General features: G+C 38.2%; 1 long non-coding RNA gene across 2 annotated transcripts in view; it reads left to right on the forward strand.

Moving 5' to 3' along the window:
- Positions 1-22,789, forward strand: part of LOC110017700 — a 48,503-nt gene that overhangs the window by 19,226 nt on the left and 6,488 nt on the right. Inside the window, exons 3-4 of one of the 2 annotated variants that reach the window (XR_002293187.1) lie at positions 14,140-14,225; positions 17,092-17,250. This is a non-coding gene — a long non-coding RNA (uncharacterized LOC110017700). The remainder of the gene's footprint in view (positions 1-14,139; positions 14,226-17,091; positions 17,251-22,789) is intronic. The other variant, XR_002293189.1, reaches the window with a different exon arrangement.

The raw sequence follows: 22,789 nt of genomic DNA on the forward strand, positions 1-22,789 counted from the left end.
TTAGTAATTCCATGTTCTGTTGTACAGAATTTATTGCAGTATATAAAACCAAAACTCTAATAGAGAAGCTACAGTAACGTTTGTAAAATGTTACGACGTTCAAACTGCCTTGTAAAGGACATGCATTTGGACTTTTTCAATAAATGAAAATCCATAGCATTTACAAAATATACTTTCAATCAAAAAAAGAATTAGAGCAAGAAACTGACTTGTTGATAAATTAGAAGTTTTTTATTTGTTTGATTTGGGAATTTGTGCATTTTCTCAAACACAAAGATATATGAATTAAAGACCTAAAGTAGATCTAAAGTGAAGAATTCAGTGGATACAGTTGATATAAGAAGCATACACAGTGGTTTTGTATTTTATAATTCTTTATTGTGGAGTGTTTTCTGCTTCATGTATCCCAACAACACCTGGGTGTAACACTGTCAGTGCGTAAAACAGCCTCCAATGACAGTAACCAAACATCGGACTTTACATTACATCAACATTTTCCTACATTTACTCGTTCAAAACTGGGATATGTCTTGGAAAAGTGTTGTCATTAGCAGAAAGCATTCAACTGCAGCCTGATGGGATAATTTCCGATTGTATAATGGTTTCTGCTGAATGCTTTTGTAGGCTCAGATTGTACCAAATAAAATAAAATGGATGCCAACACATTTCTGAACCTCATCTGGAGTTAGAAGTTCAAGGTAGTTAAATGAGGGAGACCGACTGCAGCTGTTATAGGTTTTCAAAGCCATGTTTGGTTCCTGATCTTTAACAAACTAAAGACGGAAACGTGCCAATGTGCGGTGGACTGTTGTTTAAAGAGTCTGCTGTTTTTACAAAAGCTGAATTGTAGTCTTTTCTATAGTTAAAGTGTCATATTGTGGCTCCTCTTAGGGAATTCATTCTGTGTTTGCATGTTTGTGTGTGAATGTGTGTATTCAGGCATGGTTACTGATTAGATTCAATAGAAAGGCACTTATATGAGGCACACCCACGCGAGTGGAGAGACAGCTCCAAGTTAATCCTGGACAATATCAAAGAAAGAAAGTCCAGACTCCTGAGAAATGAAGGGAGTGACCGTGACACACACGACACATAGCAGAAGAGAGGTCAGGAAATAGGTGGAGTTCAAAGACAGCGACAAAAATGAGGGGTTTAAAAACCTTTTGTAGTCCGCGACTCATTGTCTGTTCCATGCTGGATCTTTTTGTTTGGACCGTTTATAGTCATGAAGGAGATTTTATTGTCAGTAAAAACTAATTTTCCACAACATGAAAACCGTGCAAATACTTGCCAAACAAGCGCACAGATTCGTTTTTATTCTTGGATTGAAAGTCAGTTTGATTTTGACCTCTGTTAGGTACAGTAAAGAAATCAATGTAGAGTGTGTTATGTCTGAGCTGCCTTGTCAGCCTCCCCTTGTCCCCGTCGCCAGTGGCGACACATCCAAGCTAGAGAAAGGCCAGGACCCCATTAAGGAGATCAAAGCTCCATGAAGTGAATGAAGCTCTTTCTCCTTCTATGTTGGTCTGTCTGATTCACATGTGTTTAGATGTGACACACTATTTCCTCCATCTCTCTGTGGCATCATTTTCTTTTTACCTGTTCAGAAAGCAGTGCAGAGATTGCTTTTAATACTCTGTGTTAAGCACGGAAAAAAAGAGTATCTTTGGTAAACACTCAAACATATAGTAGAGTTATTTTAAATGTTATTACTCATACTCTTTACCCTTTAAATAACACTACATCAAAGAAATTCAGATTTTTTGTAATTACCGTATTTTCCGGACTATAAGTCGCCCTTTTTTTCATAGCTTGGCAAGGGGTGCGACTTATACTCCGCAGCGACTTATATTAGAAATAAATTGAAATAAATACATTGTTAACCCTCCTGTTATGTTCATTTGTGAGGAACAGAGATGATGTTCCTGGGTCAATTTGATGTATGAGGTATGTTAAGTGTTAAGAGTATGTTAAGTGACTCAGAGAATCAGCAAACTTTTTTTTACAGTAAGATCTTGAAGGCTAACAACATAATATTCTATTTTCCAATGATTTCATAGATTCAGAAATGCAATAAAAGTGAAAACTGTTTCTACAAATACAGGATGAAAACAGAGTATTAGTTGGCCAATGATGCTTCATGAAAAGAATAAATAAATAAGTTTGAGAAAAAATTACTGTGAAATTATTAGATAAACAGTCTGCTATGATTGTGTCATATAAGGTTGTGAAAGTTAAAATGCGACTTATAGTCCAGTGCGACTTATCTGTGTTTTTTTCTACTTTATAATGCATTTTTGGGCTGGTGCGACTTATACTCCGGTGCGACTTATAGTCCGGAAAATACGGTAAAATGTTTCTTAATCGGTTCCATGAAATCAATAATTATTTTGCAATGTTGTTTTCTTAATGACATATTGACAGTATCAGTTATGATACGTTGGATGATTTGGAACGTTTTTGTTCACATCAATGGTAGTTTAAGAAGCAAAAATATTCACACGTGTTCAGGAAAAAACACCCTATGTACCCCACTGTCTCAAATTTGACACAGACCTTTTTAATATGGTTTAACTTTATTTTTAAGAATACATTTTCAACAAATTTTGCAAATTCTTTTAATACAACAAGTGGTCATTGTAAATGAGTAACAATAGATAAATTATTCTCATCATGAGGTTTTGAAAATCAGCAAAACATTTCCTGCCAGAAGTGTTTATGAGATTTCATAAAAGCAGCCGTTTTTAACCCTTGTGCTATCCTAGGCACTTTAACTTTGGGAGCGGGGTCATTTAGACCCACCAGACAGTGCTCTGAACCTTTTTTCTTCAATGATTTGTGATCTTCAATGGTGTCCATGGATTACATGAAATCTTTCCACCTTTGCACTACAATTACATAATCCAACATTCATTCATTTTCTAATCCATTTTGTCCCTTTTGGGGTCACGGGGATGCTGGAGCCTATCCCGGCCGCTTGTAGGTGAAGGCAGGGGGATACCCTGGACAGGTTGCCAGTTTGTAGCAGGGCAGAATGTCCACAATCACGCACCCATTCACTCTCACACCAATGGACAATTTAGAGTTGCCAATTAACCTATGAACGAATGACTTTCCACCTTTATCCACCTTTGTCATGGTAGGGAGAACATGTCAATGTAAGGCTGGGGTCATCTAAGATAGCACAAGGGTTACATGACCAGGAAAAGCCCTTTTACTGCCCCTAGTGGAACTATAATGTACTACAGTACAGGAAACAGACGATAGAGTTTTAGGGAAAGTTTGGATCACGCCAGTATGATAGGGGTCTCAGAAATGTATCAAATTGACACGAATAGTTATATAATGTTAATGACTTCTTAAGTAGACTGGAGTAGGGAAAATGAGCTCTTCTGCAACAATTTCTTGTTTTGGTTTATTTAGGTTTTACACGTTCCTTGGAATGAACAAGACTGTGAAAATAGTTTAAGCAGAGAGAAATCTGATGACCCAGTAACACATTGCACTCAAGCTTTTCTGCTTCCTCCGTATGGGTGAAAGTCTGCCTGAGTGAAGGCCAGGGAAGTGAGAACATTTCCTAAATCACAAACACAACTGTAAGTGGAACAGTGTAGCAGAGTGAAATAAATTGGAAGAGACGCGTAATTTTGGTTCTTGCTTTCTCAGTCAACACGGGGAGCTGGCCTTGTGTAAATTTCATCATTTTCTCTTTCCAGTTTCTAGTTTAACATGACTGAACAGCAAATACGTTTTGAAATGTGACTGCAGGACATTGAAGGCTGATGTTTCCTAGAATTATTTTTGGCCTCATTTGCTTTTCCTTATTCCTCACTCAGGAGGGCTAGGAGTTAAACATGCTTTGGGCTAAGAAATGTTTTGGTATAGAGGGTTGACCTTGCAATAGGACACTGATTTTAAAGAACACAATCAGTGTAGTCTTTCCCATTACTTTTCATAACTTCGTAAAGTCAGGAGAACTTAATAAATCCAAACTGATAGATTTTTATCAAATACTTTTCTTGTCATGTAAGCAATTGAGTCTTAAATAATAATATAAAATAGGGCAGGGTGTAAATTAGATTCAATTTCTTTAAGATTTAATAAAAGACAATCCCAGGTGTATAGAGGCAATCAATTTAGTTGCATTAAATGAAAGAAACCAAAAAAAGAAAAGGTTTTAAACTGAATAAAACATTGAAGTGAAGTCATTGAGGGTTTTTTTTGTTGAAACGGGTTCCAAAAGGTTTTAATGTTTTCACTATATAGACAGAAAGAGAATCAACAGACTTGTTGGAAACTCATTCTAAAGAATGGAATTCTTCGTTTCCCAGGCGTTGTCAACCAATTCCTGACAGGTCACAGTCTATCACCCATCTGTTGTGACAGCAGCACACTCTGCATTCATCATTCATATTTAAATTAATCTTAAACTGGAACATGCAGACGTGGTATGCAAATGTGGCTGGATAAAACAGCTCCTGTGTGTTTCACAGAAACTTTTAGAAGTGTGAATGTGTGCACACTGCTTTTCTCATGTTCTGCTTTAATATATGCGTGATCAAATCCACGCAGAACTAGGGGTAATGAGATGTTATTCAAACATACTTTTATATAATATCTACTCTGTCTACTACGTCTTTGCCTTATGTAGCCGACGACATTTAAGGTTTATCTTGATCATTTTATTGTAAGGATTAACCACTTCGTTACAAGTCAGCTGATCCGTCTATTCTCCATAGTAATTTGTAGAGTGCCTTTTTAAAGAATATATTATCTCTTCATAGTCATTTTTCTGGCTACTTGCATTTTTGCTTTACATTTTTTTGCACTGAAGCACTTCAAAAAGCAAAAACAGTGTTTTAGAGCAAATTTAACAAACCTTATGTACCTTTTCCAGATAATACTTTTTCCTCCATGAGAGGGTGATAAGATCACACATGGATGTTGGAAAGATGAACCTTTTTACTTTGATCTAACTTAATTATTTGCTTCAGTTAAGATAAATCAATTATTTTTAGTTAAGTCAGCTAAAAATAACACATAGTTATCAGACAGTTATTTTACTTTCATTTAAATCAATTCAATGAAGTAGGTGTAACTTTGGTGCTGCTGTTAGATCGGCACCGCAAGGAATTGTGGGATACCATTCCCTTTGCCTGTCTGGACGGATTTGGGTTTAAGTGTGGATTTATGACCAAATGTGTTTAGTTGTTGACCTGTTTTATGTGTTTTGTCTAGTTATTTGTCCTGTTATGTTTAAATTTCTCTGCACCATGAGTGAGAGGGTGGGAGAAGATGATGGGTTATTTAGCACCCCTACTGGTTGGTAATGTAAATTTGAAGTAGGAGAAATGGGAAATGTCATATTGTTTTATTGTTGTTGTTGTTTTTTTTAGCTTGTCCTGTCCAACAGCTGGGCAGGCAGATGAGAACTGAGGGCCTCTTGTGTTGGACATATTTTAATTTAACAAGAGGGGTTATTAATCTTCAGACAAACCAAAGGTATGTCTGAATAAACCACTTTTGTAATTGAGGCCAAACTTTATTAATTTCAATCATGTTTGAAAATCTTTGCTGTTGGACCGGACGGAAAAGGAAAGGAGGGAAAAAGAGAGAGGGATGTTAGAGGGGGGGGGGTTGGAGGGTGATAATAGGAGGGGAGGGGGGATAAGACCATGAAGCAGCATAGAGCAGCAAGTTTACTGGTTGTTTATCATTACGGTAAGGTTCAAATGTAGTACAAAAAGGGCGGGGCCTGTCCACACACACACTCAAATGTTATCAACACACCTGCTGGCTGCAAAAATGTCCACATGTCAACATGTACACAAAACAGATAATGTTCACACACGCATACTTATGCCTTTAAACCAACTAGTGTGAAATATTTCATTCATTTAATCATGCAAACTATTAGTGCAAAGGTGAGCTAACACCTGTGCTCAGGTGAGTGTTTATGTTCTTCTAAAATGGACGGTGGAATGTGGAAAGAAGGAAGGAAAGTGCCCAGCCATCCCCACACCAAGACCCCCGCCGCAACAGCAGCGGCAGCTGGAACCCCCCAACGCCACATGGCAGCAGGCAGGGAACAACCGCCCCCCGGGCGACCAAATCTGCCACCCAGGCCAGGGCCAGCAGGACCGCAGCAAGGCCCCCAGAGCCAGAGAGCAGGGAGGCACGGGGGGAAAGAGAGCGCCGCCCCAGCCCAACCAGGGGAGCAGTCCCCCGGCCGTGCCGGGAGAGCCCAACGCGGGCATCCCCCCGCCCCAACCCCAGGTACGAGCCAGGACCCCCCCAAGGGAGACCCGCTCCGCACTCCAGGCAGCCACCCACCCGGCCCACAGTTGGGCCCACAAGGGGTGTTGTAAACTTGGCCCGACCAGGCTCGGCCACAGTTGGAAATTTGGCGGGGCCCAGCGCTCAGGGGCAAGGACCAGAACCCCCCTCCCCGGGCGGAGAGAGCACCGCCGGGCCCAGGAAACCGGCACCCAGGGGACACGGCCGCTGTTGCCAAGGGCCCCGTACCCCCCACCAGGGAAGGGGTAGGGGACAGATGGTCCTAGGTCCCACCTTCCTTGCAAAATGTTTGTGCGTGTATGTGTGTTTGTGAGGGTGTGTGTGTGCATGTGTGTATGTTTGTGTTGGAATGTATATTTTGAGGGGGGAGGGGTGTGTGTACTAAGGGGGGTGCAGTTAAAATTGGTGGGTAGGGCACTGAGGGGACATCTCGTGATTACTCACAGTGATGTCCCATCACCCTCCCCACCAAGGGGCCCTAAATGTCTAAGGTGCGGTTGAAATTGGCGGGTAGGGTGCTAAAAAGACATCTGCTGCTTGCTGGAAGTGATGTCCAAGCACCCCTGCACCATGAGTGAGAGGGAGGGAGAAGATGATGGGTTATTTAGCACCCCTACTGCGAGGTAGTGTAAAGTTAAAGTTGGAGAAATGGGAAATGTATATCTATAGGCTCAAACTTAGACAAATGAGAGGTCAAGAAGTACAATAAATTAAGATGGAAAAACAGTTAATTGAATTTGAGTAATATGACATTTAGTTAGATAAATATGTAAATTTGAGTTTTAAAAATAATTGAGTTGGGTAGACATAATGAATTAGGTTGAACATTTTTAACTCAATTACTTGTTACCAATTGAAGTAATTCGTTTATGTTGGATAAGTTATATATATATGTGTCACACTGAAAATAGAAATGAGATAGAAACTCGTGCGTTTACTTTGTCCATTCTTTTTCTCCAAGCAGAAACTTTCTTTTGCTGATGATGCAGCCATATTACTGTTTTGATGAGCGTATAATCTTCATACCCTGTCATTTAAATCTCTGACTCCGTCTCACTGAAGTATAGCGCTCTCATTTTTTTCTCCACGCGTTTCCATGGTGACTCAAGAAATCGGCGATCCATAGAGAATGTCTTTATGTACCTGCTGTGCACGCGCAATAACCCAGGGTTACCAAGTCCAGCGTAATTAATAATTATATTATTAATATATTATTATTATTATTAAATAATTAATAATAAACTCATATCCGGTCTTTTGGAACCGAAAATCCCAGAATGAGCAAGTTCAGGCTGATTTCAGGCAGAGTTCAGGGTTAAAATCCGAGTAGTTTAAACATGCTTCCTGGAATACCCCCCTGGTCTGCAGTGATTGATTAACTCATTTTATACCATCCTCTCACTTTGTGTTGATTTTCCCGAAACTATCTTAATCTGCACAGAAGCATGGATGGGCAAGGGGAATTTAAGAAACATACAGAAATAAATAATAAATTATTCTGCAGCTTGAAGTGAATCTTCATCACTGCAGCTCCTGTTACACACATCTTAAGTTATTGTGCTAAACGTGCTTACTTTTAGCCTGTTTTTGTATATACTTCACCCTGAATTTTGGTCATGAAGTGGTCTGTGTAAGGCATTGGACTAAACTAAACCTTTAAAGCCATGTTTGTATCTGTGATAAATACATTGCAAGCACTGCTATCTGGTAAGAACATCCTTTTGGAAGCAGAAAATTCCTCCACAAAGCAAACTGTGATTTTGATCATTAAACCATTAGACCATGTTCATTGTAAATACAAGAGTAGTAACTGAGAAAGCCCAAAAACCATAAAATCACTATAAATTTAGAAACTTCCAAAGGGCAAATTCAACTAAAGGAGTCTGAAACAAAAATCCTATTTATTCATATCTGATCAATGTTTCTCATCATTAGTGGCCCATTCTGATGTAGAAACATCATTTTGATTGAGATGTGTAAACACTCAGCATCTGCGTAACAGATGTTGAGTAGTTATGATCCATTATTTTACAGATTCATCCGTGGGGACTGTCAACAAAAACTGTTTGGGATATTTTATTAAAGGAAATATAACCATATGGCTTTTGGAAGTAAACAATGAATTAATTCTAGCCTGTGAGCCAGATTTGGAACATTGTTGACTTTTTTTTTCCTGCAGGTGGTTTGTCAGCTACATGATGTATTCAGAGTGTTTCCCTGTTTGTTTAGAAACCCTTTTTTCACCTCAGTCTTGAGGCTGGTTTAAAAACTAAAGTATATGGAGCAGGATCAGATCAAGAGAGACCACCATGGGGTTGTTGCACAAGCAAGACAGTTCAGTACTCAGCCCAGCAAAAAGAAATATTTTTACTCTCTGGCTCCAAAAGGCTTTGCTCTTCTGTGATTATAATTCACATCCAAGATTATTGTACGTTGGATTCATTTTATATTTGACACTAAAACCGTGCTGTAATGAGGAATTGATTTTTTTTAAACAATCATTCAGTCATTAACTCTGGAAAGACCTTAGAGAATCATATATACTCTTATAGCGTTTAATGACACATTTCAGGCAAGATAATAACAGCTGAAAATCTGATAAAAGTGACTTCAAATAACCCTGAACAAAAAAGTTGTTTCATTGTAAATAATAAACACTATGTGAGATAAATATACATTTGAAGTGTTTTTTTACCAAAATGTAGTGTTTTTATTTTTTCCACTTTTTCTTTTTTGTGCATTTGAAATTTCCATGTTCTAGCAACAAAATTTAATACAAATGTGGGTTATTTAATTAGGCAATTACTTTTGAACTTATTTTATTGTGATGATGATGATTAAAGTCACTAAAAGATGCCATTTGTTAGACCAAGGTCGAATCCAAATTCTTCCTCTATCCCTCCAGTTGTAGGGGTATTAAGATAGGGTAGGGTTGTCTGAAAAATGTTTTTTAAGGGCGTCATGCTGTGCCGCTGAGGAGAAGCACTTTTCTTCATGTGGGTGTGCTCTGATGTACAGAAGTTTACCTATAAATGTAAGTAATAACTGTTTGTTTTAGCATGACTTTTCAAGGTTTTTATGTATTTCCGAGCGCTAGCAGATCTGCGCTTACGTAGCTGACCCGTGACCATTGATGACGTCATCTAATGGGAGCCGTAAGGGTAGGGAAAGAATTCGGCCCAAGTCACAAACCTGGATCTCCTGTAAGAATCATTTTGTCAATTTACTTAAAAGAATGACAATTTCTACTATAGCTATATTGGTCAAAGTACTAAACTAGCTTCATGAACTAATCTTGTTTTCATGCGTTTTTACATGGCCACAAACACACAGCTGATGGAATTGAGGTAAGGAGTCAAAGTGGGCAAACCTGAGAAGTGCGCTGTCAAAGCAGACAAAGAGGCAAAAACCTTCGATTTTTATCTTCAATAATATTTTTATTTATATTAAATTGGGCATTAAATGTGATGAATCTACACATTCTTATATAAATTCTTGAAAAATGACAGTACTGAACTGTCAGAAAAAAGGGCCAAAACAACTTTACAATATGAGCAAAGTGATTTGGAGTTTATAAAGAAAGTGCAAGATTGGTGAAACAACACAAATGTTCTCAGCTTTGCATTTATACTAAATACCCTAAAAACATATTTCAAGCCATACAAATATTGTTTAAAGGAAAATGGAGTAAAGATGGTGACATTTCTCTCCGAAACATAGTGATCAGGATCTTCTTGAAAGCACAACATTGGCAGCTGGTGGTTAAGTGTGACCCATGGGGGTTTGTCAGTGCAAGTGACATGGATGACTTCTTTGACATATGTCTTTTTCAGGGAGGTCTGTGGTTATTTAAGCACAACAGAGCCAGATGTTATTCTACACATCTCACAACAGCATGGCTGTACAAGAAAAGAGGGTTGTCATCCACTTGTCTTTATGCATTTCAGAAAGAAGTACAAAAACAGAAAGAACAGAACAGAAAACAGTGACTACAGACTAGTCTTGTTTTTCACCAAACAACTTTAAACTAGGTTTAAGTTAGCATTTTTAACTAGACAAATGCAATTAAAACAACATATAGGATGCTCTTGTCTTGTGTGATTAACTTCTGTCAAATTTTTTAAAACATAATATTTTGTAAATACTTTGAAAATGAAACACGTGTCAGAAAAGTTGATATCATCATACGTTTTGAATGAAATACAAAATATCTTCTTTTTTATATATAAAAATCTTTTGTTATTTATGGAATAATGTAAAAAATTAAAAAAAACTAAATACACAGTGGTTTTTATTTTGAAAATCTAAGCTTTTATTTTATACACGTGTAAAGAACTATTGTTCTAATTCTTGGTACGAGTGAGTCAAGTTCTGTTGTTGTTACATCATGGAGAGGAAATGATGTCCGATCTCAGGGACAACAAAATACAACCAAGAACATTTGAGGACTAGGACTTTTAAATTAAAAAACAATATTAAAGTTAAAAATGTGTTTAAAATGTCACTTCAGCTCTTCTTTTTTTACATCAAGGCAAAGTGACGGCATAACAACGTCACGTCCGAAGGAAAGCAAAATAAAATGTGTTTACACAGTAAACAAGGCTGTTTTTTCTACAATAGACAGCCCTTTAAAGTTACATCACATAACCTTTTGAACACATTTCTGGGTTTTATGTTTTCCATTGCTGCTCTGAACAGCTGCACTTTATGAGGGAAATGAAAGTGCTTTTTATTTCCCAGCATTCAGCTTTTTTAAAGAAACGTGCATGACCTCAGATGACCTCTGTTCGGGAGAGGGTTGCTCCTGCCGAACGAGGTCTAACTCTGGATCGCATTTGTGTGGCAAAATGACACTTCCTTGATATTGGTGAGACAAACAGGAAATGGTGGTTTTACATCAACCAGCAAATTACCAAAGCAAAAGTGATACTTTATAACCTCAAAGTGAAAAGTATCAAACCTTCAATCAAGCATCTCAGTGAAAAAAGAAAGAAATAAAAAAAGGTCAAATGTAGTGACACCATGGTAGAAAGACATCCAACCCACACACTCAGAAGTCTCAGACTACATCCTGGTTGTCTGTGCACCCAGATTATTTTGTAAGCTGAAACATGAGAGAGTTTATATTTTACAGTATACCAGAGGTCTGACGATTGAAGATTAGGTTTCAAAAAGGTGATGATTTACAGCTTGCTCCTAAAGGCTGGGTCCAGATTTGCTGCGGGCACGTTTCCAACAGAAAACTGAGGAGGTGTCAGTCTGAAGGTAAACCCCTGAAAATGTTACCTTTGAACTCAAAAATTGCTGCACAACAGGATAAAAGCCACCGATTAAAAGGCGACACCAAAGCGGCCTTTTTTAAATGCCAATTGGCTAAAGGTTTTTGACGCTTTACTTATATTCAGTTAGCTTCTTTCTTTAGATACACAAATGCAACATTTTTTTAAAAACATGCAATTGATACTTTTTTTTTTTCATTTAATTTAAAAATGCATACATTTAGGTATGTAAAACAAAAGTTGTATCAAGAATAATCCTGAGACTTACCCCTAATCAATAAAAGGAAAACATAAAGATTACTGTTTATTTATTCATTTAAAATCTTTGGCAACAAATTCTGTTTTTTTGGACTAGTCCAAGTGTTATGGGAGCGCTGGAGGGTGATGCTGTCAGTAACTCCTCTGGGGAAGTTTTTAGTAACAAAGACGAAGCTTTGAAATGATGCAAAATGATACGTTCACAAAGTATCTGTTCCCATCATGTCAGTTTTTTTGTCATGATTTAATCAGGGTTGCTTATCATATGTCATCTTTGATGTTCCTCATTGGTGCAATATACCTTAAAGGGATTTGGAAGCCCCCCACATTGTTTTTTGGGTAAAAAATCACAATGAACTTCAGGTTAGGAGGATTTCACAGACAGTTAAAAACTGTCTCTCTAGCTCTAATATTATGCAGAAGGACATACAGATTAAAGTTCATAAACATAACTGGGGGAGCCAACGGAGGGGGAGATCCTGCACAGCCAGTAAACCTAAACAGAACCCAACACTGCATGCATAAACACACAGAGGAGTGTATGTATGTGAGTGTTTATCGAGGAATCTGCCTCCTTGCTCTTCCTCTTCAAACTGGATGTGAACTTCCTCCTTTGCTCTGCGTCGCTCTGCAGCTGCATCACACAAACTCAGCAAATCAAACGAGAGAAGGTTTGAGGTATTTAATCAGTTGCCATGGTAATCTGAACAAACAGGGTCCCCCGTGTGGGGAAACAGCGGTTGCGGTTTTTGGCAGGTCCTCAGGAAAGAAAAACAGTTTTTCTAATTAATGTAATTCTTGTCATCAGTCTTCTTGAGTGCCCTTGTGGACATCTGCAAAGCCACCTCTGGTTCTTGAACATTACACAGCTTTATGGAAAGCCACAACACATACTGTATATTAGGCTGAGCAGGAACTCCAACAGAATGTTGAGAATTTATTTTGGCCATATATGTTTTCCCATATGAAATTAGCAATTGCCACATTTTCATGCCAGGATCCAATTTTAAACCTCTGGGAAAAGGTCTGGAGGTCAAATTGGAATATACAAAGTTCTGTTTATATCTACTTCAGACAAACAAGACCGGGCTTCTCTAGCGGGTTTGCAATGGTCAGCATGTAACTTTGAGATTCCTAGTTTGTGCCATCTGTTCTATGCCAGCCCCTGTTTAGCTCCTCTTGTTTCCTGTTGGGACTGGATTGTTTGTCTGAAAAACAATCCCCGAAAGAAAGGAAAATACAACCGTGCAGGCTGCAGACACTCCTCTGAATGGGTGAAGGAAAAGCTTGAGCTAAATGCTGACTGCAACAGGGAGGTACGCTGACTTGGCATTTACAATATATCAGAGCCATCATAGTTCTTAGAAAGACGACGCTGAGCCATTTCAACCTGGCGTGAAGTGACTGAAGATTGTTCACGGAAAATAATTTTGACACACAAATGAAACAAGTTTAAAGAAAACTTTATCATGCTGGAGTTTCAGTTCCATGGTCTCCACATCCATAAAAGATCATCCATATCTGTATGAAATTCCACTGCTACCAGGGGTTGAAGAAGAAATTGTCCTTTGACCCAAAAATTCAACGTGGAGCATCAACACATCCTTACTTTTGAATAATGTGTGTATCAGCAGAAAACTCAAATAATGTATTAAATGTTCTCCTCTAAGTCGATTCATTCACCTAAATGAATGAACGGAGAAGTCTATAGGGCAGATTCTTGTACAACTTTGATCTTTTGATTTAATTTAATCATCAATTTCTACAATGATGATAAAAAAAATTAAAGCTTTATATTAAAGTTCATTTTAAACATGTTAATTGTATTTGTCTTTATTATTTTGGTTTCATTTAGATAGCTTGATGTTAATAGTTTGATTGGATTTCAATAGGATCCTCCCAAATATTAATGTATTTTAAATTTATTATCTTTTATTATAACAGCACTACGATCAGCTGGGTTAATTAAATAATTTTTTTTAAATTTAGTGTAAAACTTTGTATCTGAACAACTTTTTGTCAGTCTATTAGTAGACGTCCTATCTAAAAAAATTTATCTCTACAACTTAATTTTAAATTAACATATGCTTTGGGCTCCACATGTACTTTGACCATTGCTTTTCAATGGAAAGTTGTGTGAAATCTATGAGCAAACTTAACTCACCCAAAATGCACTTTTGGAAATGGTTAACACACTAATCTAATTTCATAAATTATTTTGGGGCAGATCTTTATTTAAAAAAAAAGGAATAAAAAGTGTCACAACCATTCTATAAATAAAATGTGTGTTTTTGTTTTTTCTTAGATGTGTGTTTTCCTTTGTGGGATGGCCTGTGCGCTACTGACTCCGCCTTATCTGGGCTTCCCTGGAGCAATAACTTTAAAACTATGGTGAGTGGGTGTGGACATTTGACTCATTGATGATAAGTCAGTTTATAATTAAATTAAGATCATCAATTGTTGCTTTCTTGGAAAAGATATAGAACACAGACAAAAAAAAAAAAGCTTTCAATATTTTTTTTTGTAACTTGTCAAGTTCACTGTTGACCAGACAATTATCCTTGGAGTGAAGAGGAGCTAACAGCCCCTTGTGGTTACCTAGAGAACTGCCGTTGACTCAGGTTACATTTATTTTCAGACGAGCTTCAGGTGGAAAACTAAACATGTTGCAGTTCAAAATGGTTCTGTCTCCAACTCCATCAATGCAATAGAAGTTGGTTATTTAAATCCTGTCTTCTATGGAGGAGATGTAATTTTAACTTCCAGCTTTATCATGTCTAGTTTAGCGCTAGCAGCACGACTATCCATTAGATAGAAGACAGATTTTGGAATTCAAAGTTGTTCTTTGCACAGATGCTTTTTGCAAGAATTATAAAATACTATAATTCTCTCCCATATCTGCATGCATGTGAGTTTGTGCTAGTTCCGCACTACACCCTCAAATGTTTCCAATGTCACGCTCCATCAAATTACTGATGCATGCCGTTGCCACAGCAACCTCGGATGATTCTGTGATGCTGTCTAGACTAACAAATCAAATTTTGTCAATTTTGAACAACAGTGCAGACAGTCCTTTCTTCAAGATTAAATTTGCCTTCCATCTAAAGCTACCATCTTTTCTCAAGGGCATCTTACTGACAGTTGCTTGCTGACCATCGTGCTGATGCTTTAAAGAAACAGAAAAACAGTATTAAAAAGAAATGTATGACCTGCTCTTCTGAAAATACTTGAAGTGTGCAACCTTCAAAACCAAATGTTACGTGTGACTGTCCATAACAGTTTTAAAATCCCATTTAAAAAGCATTCCCAGTGGTCTTTTAATTATGATTAGGCCGTTTTAAGCCAAATCTAAAAACCTGTCATTTTCTAGGACATAGTTTCTGCAGAGCGGCAGTAGCTCATTAGAAATTCACCTCTGAGTTGAGGGCGGGACTGTTGGCGTACTGTTGGAGTAAGTCCGTGCTCATTTCCCATCATCCCTTTGTTTACAGCCCTTCACACCCCCAACCTAACACTACTGGTGCAACAAAAATAAAGAACAAATTTAAACATTAGTCTGCTGTTCAGTTGCGAGCCAAACCCCAGCTTGAATGAGGAAATCAAAGATGTATATCGATCTATTTGTTTACAAGTGGATGCATCAAAATGGAGCTGAGCTTAAAATTTGTGTCCCCAGGATTTTAATTTTAATCTTATTGTCCCCTTTATGTTGTTCATCATCAGAGAAATGCTAAAAAAAAAAAAAAACATGCTAAGAAATTCCATTTTCATCAAAGTCAGAATTTAAAATTGAATTCTAATATTTATTGATCACATTAAGAAACATTTTTTGGGGAATTACACAAACACTAAAATAATCATTTTTATGGTTTTCTGCTTTTTAGAAAACAAAACTTATCTAAATCTTAATAATATAACCAAAAAAAAAAAAAGCAATGACAAGGAATGGGTTAAGGTTATAAAAAGATCTCTTAAATATCATCATGAACTTGTAAGTGGATACGTTTTCATACAGCCTTTCTATTCAGCTGACCAATGGTGAACATTCATTTGAAGTCATGCATGTGTCCCTTAACGCATCTCAGACCTACATCCACTCCACTTTTAGCTCAGGTCTAATAACTCCTAGTTCCTGAGCGTAATGGCAGACTCTTTGCCAGTTAGATGTGATCCAGTGTGTGTCATGTGTGTGTCTGTCATTTACTGCTGAATCACAACGGTAAATCTTTGAGACAAACAAGAAGGTAAGAGGAAAATGTTTTATGAAAAAAATTACAGATTTTAGCACTTTGTTGTTATGTTGGATACATTACAATGTTGAAATGCTTCATGTTGGGCGTTTTTTCTAAATCGCCATCATAATGGCAATTTAACTTTTGATGATGGAGCAACCTTTTAAATAGAAATTTTCTGAAATGAGTTATTGATCTTTTGCATAAAGGTTCAAATAAACAGTCGTTATGATGTGCATAAAGAAAATCAAGTAAATTGAGCAATCTTACACCACTTTGTTTCATAGCTAAAATGGTAAAATAAGTATTTCTATGGTTTTTATTTATTTAATTTGATAATAAAATGCAAACAGAAGAATTATTAATAATTTACTACAATGACTTTAAACTATTAAATGAACGTTTACGCGTTCTCAGAAATCACTGACTGTTTTACCAAAACTTTTGCAAACAACTGTGAGCTAAAATCTGCTGTTTTGTGTAGCAGGTTGTCTTTTACTCACCAATAACCAAAGACAGCACTGTGTTGTTTTCCTGGGTGTAAAACTTGGCATGGGAGCCTCTCACAATCAGCAAATGAGCAATCTGGACCTGTGGCTTGAGTGAAGGGGAGTGGGCAGAACCAGTGAGAGGAGAACAGGAATGCTAGATGGAGTGGGGCAGTTCAGTAGTCGTGCTTACTTTACTCTGTGGGTTAATTACCATACTGACAGACTGATTACTGTGAGTGACATTGGAAGGGGATCTGGCAGCAGCTGGACTCCTTAACCTTCCAATAGTGCAAGTTTGTGTGAGAAAACAAGACTGCAACAGGGAACTGAAAAGGGAGGAACGGTTTTGTGAATAAGAAATGATTTAAAATAAAAGGACTTGAGCGATTTCACCCCTCAGTGGATGCATTTTGCTGCCAGTTCGACTGTGGAATGCATCTCTCTTTCTCTGTGTGTGTGTGTGTGTGTGTGCGTGCATGAGTGTGTGTTGGACACCTGGAGTTTGAATAAAGTGTTTATCCATATACTTTTCAGGTTCAGGGTCAGTGAAAAGGTCCTTTGGGCCACAGCAGATGAAAAACAAACACATCAACAGACAAGCCATCCTTTTCACTTCGGCGAGGGTCTGGCTATGATCACCACTGCAGTAATTATAATTACTGTGCGCCACTGCAGAAGCAGCATGCTAACAAGGTAAATGATATCTCTCAAGACATGGATGACAATTAGTGCTTATTTGGGTACTTAAAGACGCACTACGATGAAAATTGTGTTTTTGACTTGTTTTTGTTGCATTTTTCTCATGATGGAGGACATATGTAAAGAAAATTAAGCTTAAAACTGCATTTCTAAATATTTCTTTATTCCAATCAAAATGAATCAGGCGCAGAAAAAAATCCAGTTCGAAAAAGTTTGTATATCTGTCATGGGTGCTACAGTCAACAGTTCACAAACTCCCTGCTCCACTCCATTCCGATGCATCCCCTTTTAGACGACTAGATCCATGCACATCTTTGTTTTCCTCGTCCAAGCTGATGATTGGAGTTGTTCTTTAAACAAATAGTCAAACTTTTTCCTAACCCACTGAAAAGGTCTTTCAATGCATAAAGACGCAAATATGTTTGCATTTGCATATTTTTTGTCATTTGTAGTTTTTAAACAATATATAGCATTCTAACATGGGGGCCACCACCCTGCATAACCCCAGTGACCCCCTCCTCCAATGCTACATATCTTGGGAGCACAGAAGCAAAGGGATGACCCAAGAAATGAAGAAGGAAGCAAAAGAAAAAGGGCTGTCTAAGTAGCTTAAGTGTTTTTTGTCTTCATCTCTTGGGGATCAAAGCCCTCTCCCGTAATAAAAGCAGCCTCTCTCATGAGGGGGATTAGCGCAAAACAAATGTGGCTCTGACTTGGCCGTCGCTGGCTGACTCCCACACAAAACAAGGGGAGGAGGAGAGGACTTCCATGCCAGCACAGGTGGGCAGCTGGCAAGCAAAAGGAGCCCAAACGACACCTCATTTGGAAAATATCCCGTAAAGTATTTTGGAAAAGAGCTGTGGGGTGAAGGATTATGATCCCCCAGTGCACAATATCACAAATCATCCTGTGATGCCGTGATAGGCAAGTATGTGTTGGGGAAGCCCTCCGTCAGCCAAGAAAAGGCGACTCAAATAAGAAGCGACACTTTGGGGGTGAACAAGTACAATATGACCACCATCTGAAGCTGTTTCTCTTTATAGTTAAAGCTTTGGCAGAGTCAACTTTTGAAATTCTGTATTTTAAGTTTAGTAATACTAAGATTCTTGAGTTTTTTGGTCTAATTTGGTCAGAAACCGCAGAGGATTTCAGCAATTTTGCACAGCATGAAAAGCATATGCACTGCTATGTCCTCATGCCCTTAGTCAGTTGTCATACTCAATATCAAGCTAAAATAGAGACATGCAGCTGTCTTCAGCAAGGTTATCCAGCCATCAATGTCACAATGTAAGCCACAACTTAGAACAGCGTCTATACAGTCCATGTGAGTGTGATCATGACAGATATGAGGGGCTGGAGTGACTGACAGATGCTTTTCAGTCAAGAGTGGGCTTCGAACACCAACTTGTCCATGACTCAAAAAGTTACTGCCATGATCAGAGCTGGACCGGGACAAGAAACGCCGTGAACAAGTCACACGCCTGACACCACGGCGGTGATGGGATAATTCAACAGGTGCCATGGGGACCAAATACTTGTGCGATCACGATCCCAGGAGATGGATGACACAGCAGTCATCTGACCCACTGACATTTACAAAGGTGAAAAAAACAGTTTGAAATATGACACATTTTCTTTAGTTTTGACTCCCCTGATATGCACACGGTTTTCACGTGTCTGTATGCCATTTGTGAGAGTTTGTATATATACTTTATGGGCATCATAATGTTGTCATAATTTTGTGCTGCCAAAACAATGAATATCAGTGTGCCAAGCAAGCTGTGGTTATAAAAACACAGCTCTGTGGGAAGAAGGTAAACGAAATAAAACTTTATAATCCTTAGTTTTCTTAAACAAATCCAATAAAATGTGTAATTGCACTACAACATGAATGTTAATGGGTTTTTTCTGTCGTTTCCATCAGAGGAGCACCACACAGTTAAACCAAAACTCAAAGTAGACATGTCAGTTTTGTCATAGCAAGTTGTTTTGCCATTGGCAAAGGGTTCTAAGGCAAAGAAAAACATTCCTTTGCTTCAGTTTCTTCTACCGATAATGATCACAGATGCAGCACAAAAGCAGAACAGTAAAACTATCTATTCAGTCATGCAACAGTTGGATTCTTTGAAAAACCTGGTGATTGCTCCTGTGACTGTTTGTTAATCTGTGCAGCAGCTTCAACAGATCTCTAACCCAAAAGATTTTCTCTGGATGTTTCCTGAGAGTGTAACAGAAAAGCACGAGGGAGTCATTTATCCCCAGACTAATGTGTTAACATTAGCATAACTACACAATAACTTGGCGTAAGAAATTTGTTTCTGGCGACATTTCTGGCCATTAAGAGAACTACAGCCAAAAAATAAATGTGTCAATTTATGTGTTATGGAATTTTTTAATGCAAAACTGTAATCTCTTTTGAAAGATGTGTTATTGTTTGCATGTTTATGCGTTTTCTGTTGATACCAGACCAGTTTTGCAAGCCTATCCCCAAAATGAAAGTGTTATTGTTGATATCCTTTTATGTTTTGAATGTTGTCCAACATCTTATCCTGCATCAAGTGGGATGAAAGTAAAGCTGATGAGTTTTCAGAGAGAAAAAGAAAAGCACATAAATAAAATGAATCCAAATACAACAGTTCTGACGTGAAACTTATGTAACGTTACACAAAAAATGTCCGATTAAAAAAGAAATAATCTTATTATCTGGTTGAGGAGAAAGTGCTGTTTTATGTGTGGATTCTCGACAGAATGAGTTAAAAAAAATCTTTTCTTATTTTTTTAAAAGGAGATCCCCTCAACTCATTATTCCAACTTCTTAGCTTTATTCTAATTCCCTCACAAAACAAATTCCAAAACAAAAATAAATACTTTGAGGCTAAAACAATGTTTGCTTGCATAAAGGAAACTACTTTTTACACACGTCGGTGCATCAGTCATTTGGAGCTTGCCAGACTTGTAGTTGCCTGCTTTGGGTCAGTACCCATTGCTTTTAGAGGTGACGAACAAGAGGGGCTGACATGTTCGGAGCTGTTTGACTTTGTTTCCTTTTTATACACAAACAACGTCCCACTGTCATCACTCCATCCCTCAAATACCAAAGCATGGCCCCAGTGTTGGCCCCTCTGTTTGGCCCCATGATTTTTCCTGTGGAAAGCACCCCCCCCCCAAGAGAGAACTCCAACTGAATGAAAGCTCAAATTTGTTCCTCATTCAGTGTTAACTGGGGCTAAAAAAGGTTTTCAGACGTGAGGCGGGTTTCTGCAGCCAGGGTCATTTTTTGTTTTGATTCTTGCCATCAGAAGGTCGCTGCTACCCACCCCTATTGCCTTGTAACATTTGGATTGGATTACACTCTGACTAACACCGCACTGTACTCTTGCTGATACAATTTACCACTGGTAGTCAATCTCCGCCTGTAAAGCTGCTGGCCTGCGTCACTTTGGGTTAGTGGTAGTTTTCTCACAGGTTATCACTCTCACAGCTGTTTTCTTTTTTTTTCTTCTCATCCCTCTGGCTGTAATTTAAGCTAGCCTGTGATGGTAATGGATTTAACAGGTTCTTTTTCAACAGCACTCTAACCAGATGTGCTCTGTAGCCTCAGGATGGATGTGCTCATTTCTTCTGAGGTGGTCCTCCATTTTTAACCAGGTAGGACTCATCTGGAGGTCCTTACCCCGCCTCCTAATTATCCTCACCTTTCTTTTCACATACCTGACTTCACAGATCTTAAGCTCTCTCTGTATGGCCTCTTTCATTGTCTGTTCCTACCGTAAATCCAAATCTTTAACTCTGAACCCAGGTGACATGTGAACCCATTTTCAAATGAATTTTTCATGTTCTGGTGTCCTCCAGGTACTTGTATGTTCTCAACTGCAAGTTTGTTTAAAGTCATATATTACAGTGGTCCCCAACCTTTTTCCAGGCCATGGATCGGTTAATGGTAATGTTCATATTTTCATGCATCAGACTTTATGACCCAGAAGTTGACGTCCAATTTTTTTTTTTTGCTTCCAGTTTTCCTTAAGTTGAAGGCTCTTCTTCTGCTTCCTCGTTGGCTCTTTTCTACAAAAACAAATACAAATACATTTGTTATTTGTTAATTTTACCTCAAACGTTTCAATTTAGCTTTTTTAGAAAGTAGCAAATGTATTTTAGATACGGGACTGAGCGACTAGACATGCATCAAGAATGTATCGAATGTGGTGGAGAATCCAGTAGTTTTCCAAAATAAAACTTCCTTTGAGGTCAGATTATTAATGAAATGGAAAAAAAAATTTGTTGTGTTTTTTTTTCTCTGTGGCCCGGTATCAACTGTCCCATGGACCGACACTAGTCCGCAGCCTGTAGGGGTTGATACCACTTCTATAGTGTATTAGACATGTCAAAAACTGTCACAAGACTGTAAAAAGGATTTATAAACTAAGGTTATGGCTGGAATCAGTGGAAAAAAAAGATCTGACTCAGTTGCAAGTTTCACATATGATCCTCAATAGCTTTGTTGCAAGATGAAGTAACGTTTCTGTTGTCTGGGCCACAGAGTTCATTCATTGGTTTCACAAAGCATCTCGACTTCATTTACTGCAACACACAACTTCTACAACTAACTTCTCCCAGATGTGTAAGTCAGCAAACGCTGGGTGTGAATCAAGTAGGTGCAGCAATGATCTGAGAGAGCTCTGACGGAGGAGGGCAGACCAATGGGAGATGTAGAAAATGGCTGGGTGAGAAAGGATGTGAGAGGGGTTGTGACTGTCTTAAGGGAGATCCAGAGGTTAAAAAAACGGGGGGTGTCTATAGTGGGTGGTGCAGGACCCCAGGGAATGTCAAAATTATTAGAGCCAGCATATGACAGGAAATAGATGCAGCGTGGGCAGGATAGCCACGAGGCAGCTGGCCAGACATTGTTAAAAACTACAATGAACTGTGTTGTATGTGGGTTAAAAAAAACTCTGTGTACTTCTCCAGAAAATGTACAGCCTTTACTGCTTCTACTAAGAGTTAAGCTGTCTTTTCCAGACAAAAATTCATTATATATTTTACTCGCATGTATTTTCAGAATTATAAAGATCTGAGGAAAAGAAATTCTTAGCCTATTCAAAACAGTCTAAATAACTAAACACATAGTTAATAACACTGATTGGATATCTTCTCTGTTTGATTTGGAATGCTTGAAATCCAGAATATTGCAAAGACTTTAGATTCCATCTTGTTGCGTTTGGACCACAGAGCTCACTGGATACTTCAGTCTGTGCTGGTCACCTGTTATCCATCCTTTCTGTTACTTTTCAGGAAATTTGAAAGGACAAGAAGGAAAAACACAGAGACCTCCAACCCCCCAAAATGGGAAAATACCCCTTTTTTGTTGTGAGATATAGAAAACAAAACTCTTGTAAATTTGGTATATTGGTTGTGGAAGGCATTTGAAACTAAAAGGAAGTCATCTGGAACACAAACAATAACAGAGTTGGAAGTCAAGCTAAGATGTCATATAGAGACATCCAGACCACCAGGGCGCACTATTGTGATTGATGCA

Source organism: Oryzias latipes, chromosome 24 (assembly GCF_002234675.1).
Source record: "Oryzias latipes chromosome 24, ASM223467v1".
NCBI lineage: Eukaryota > Metazoa > Chordata > Actinopteri > Beloniformes > Adrianichthyidae > Oryzias > Oryzias latipes.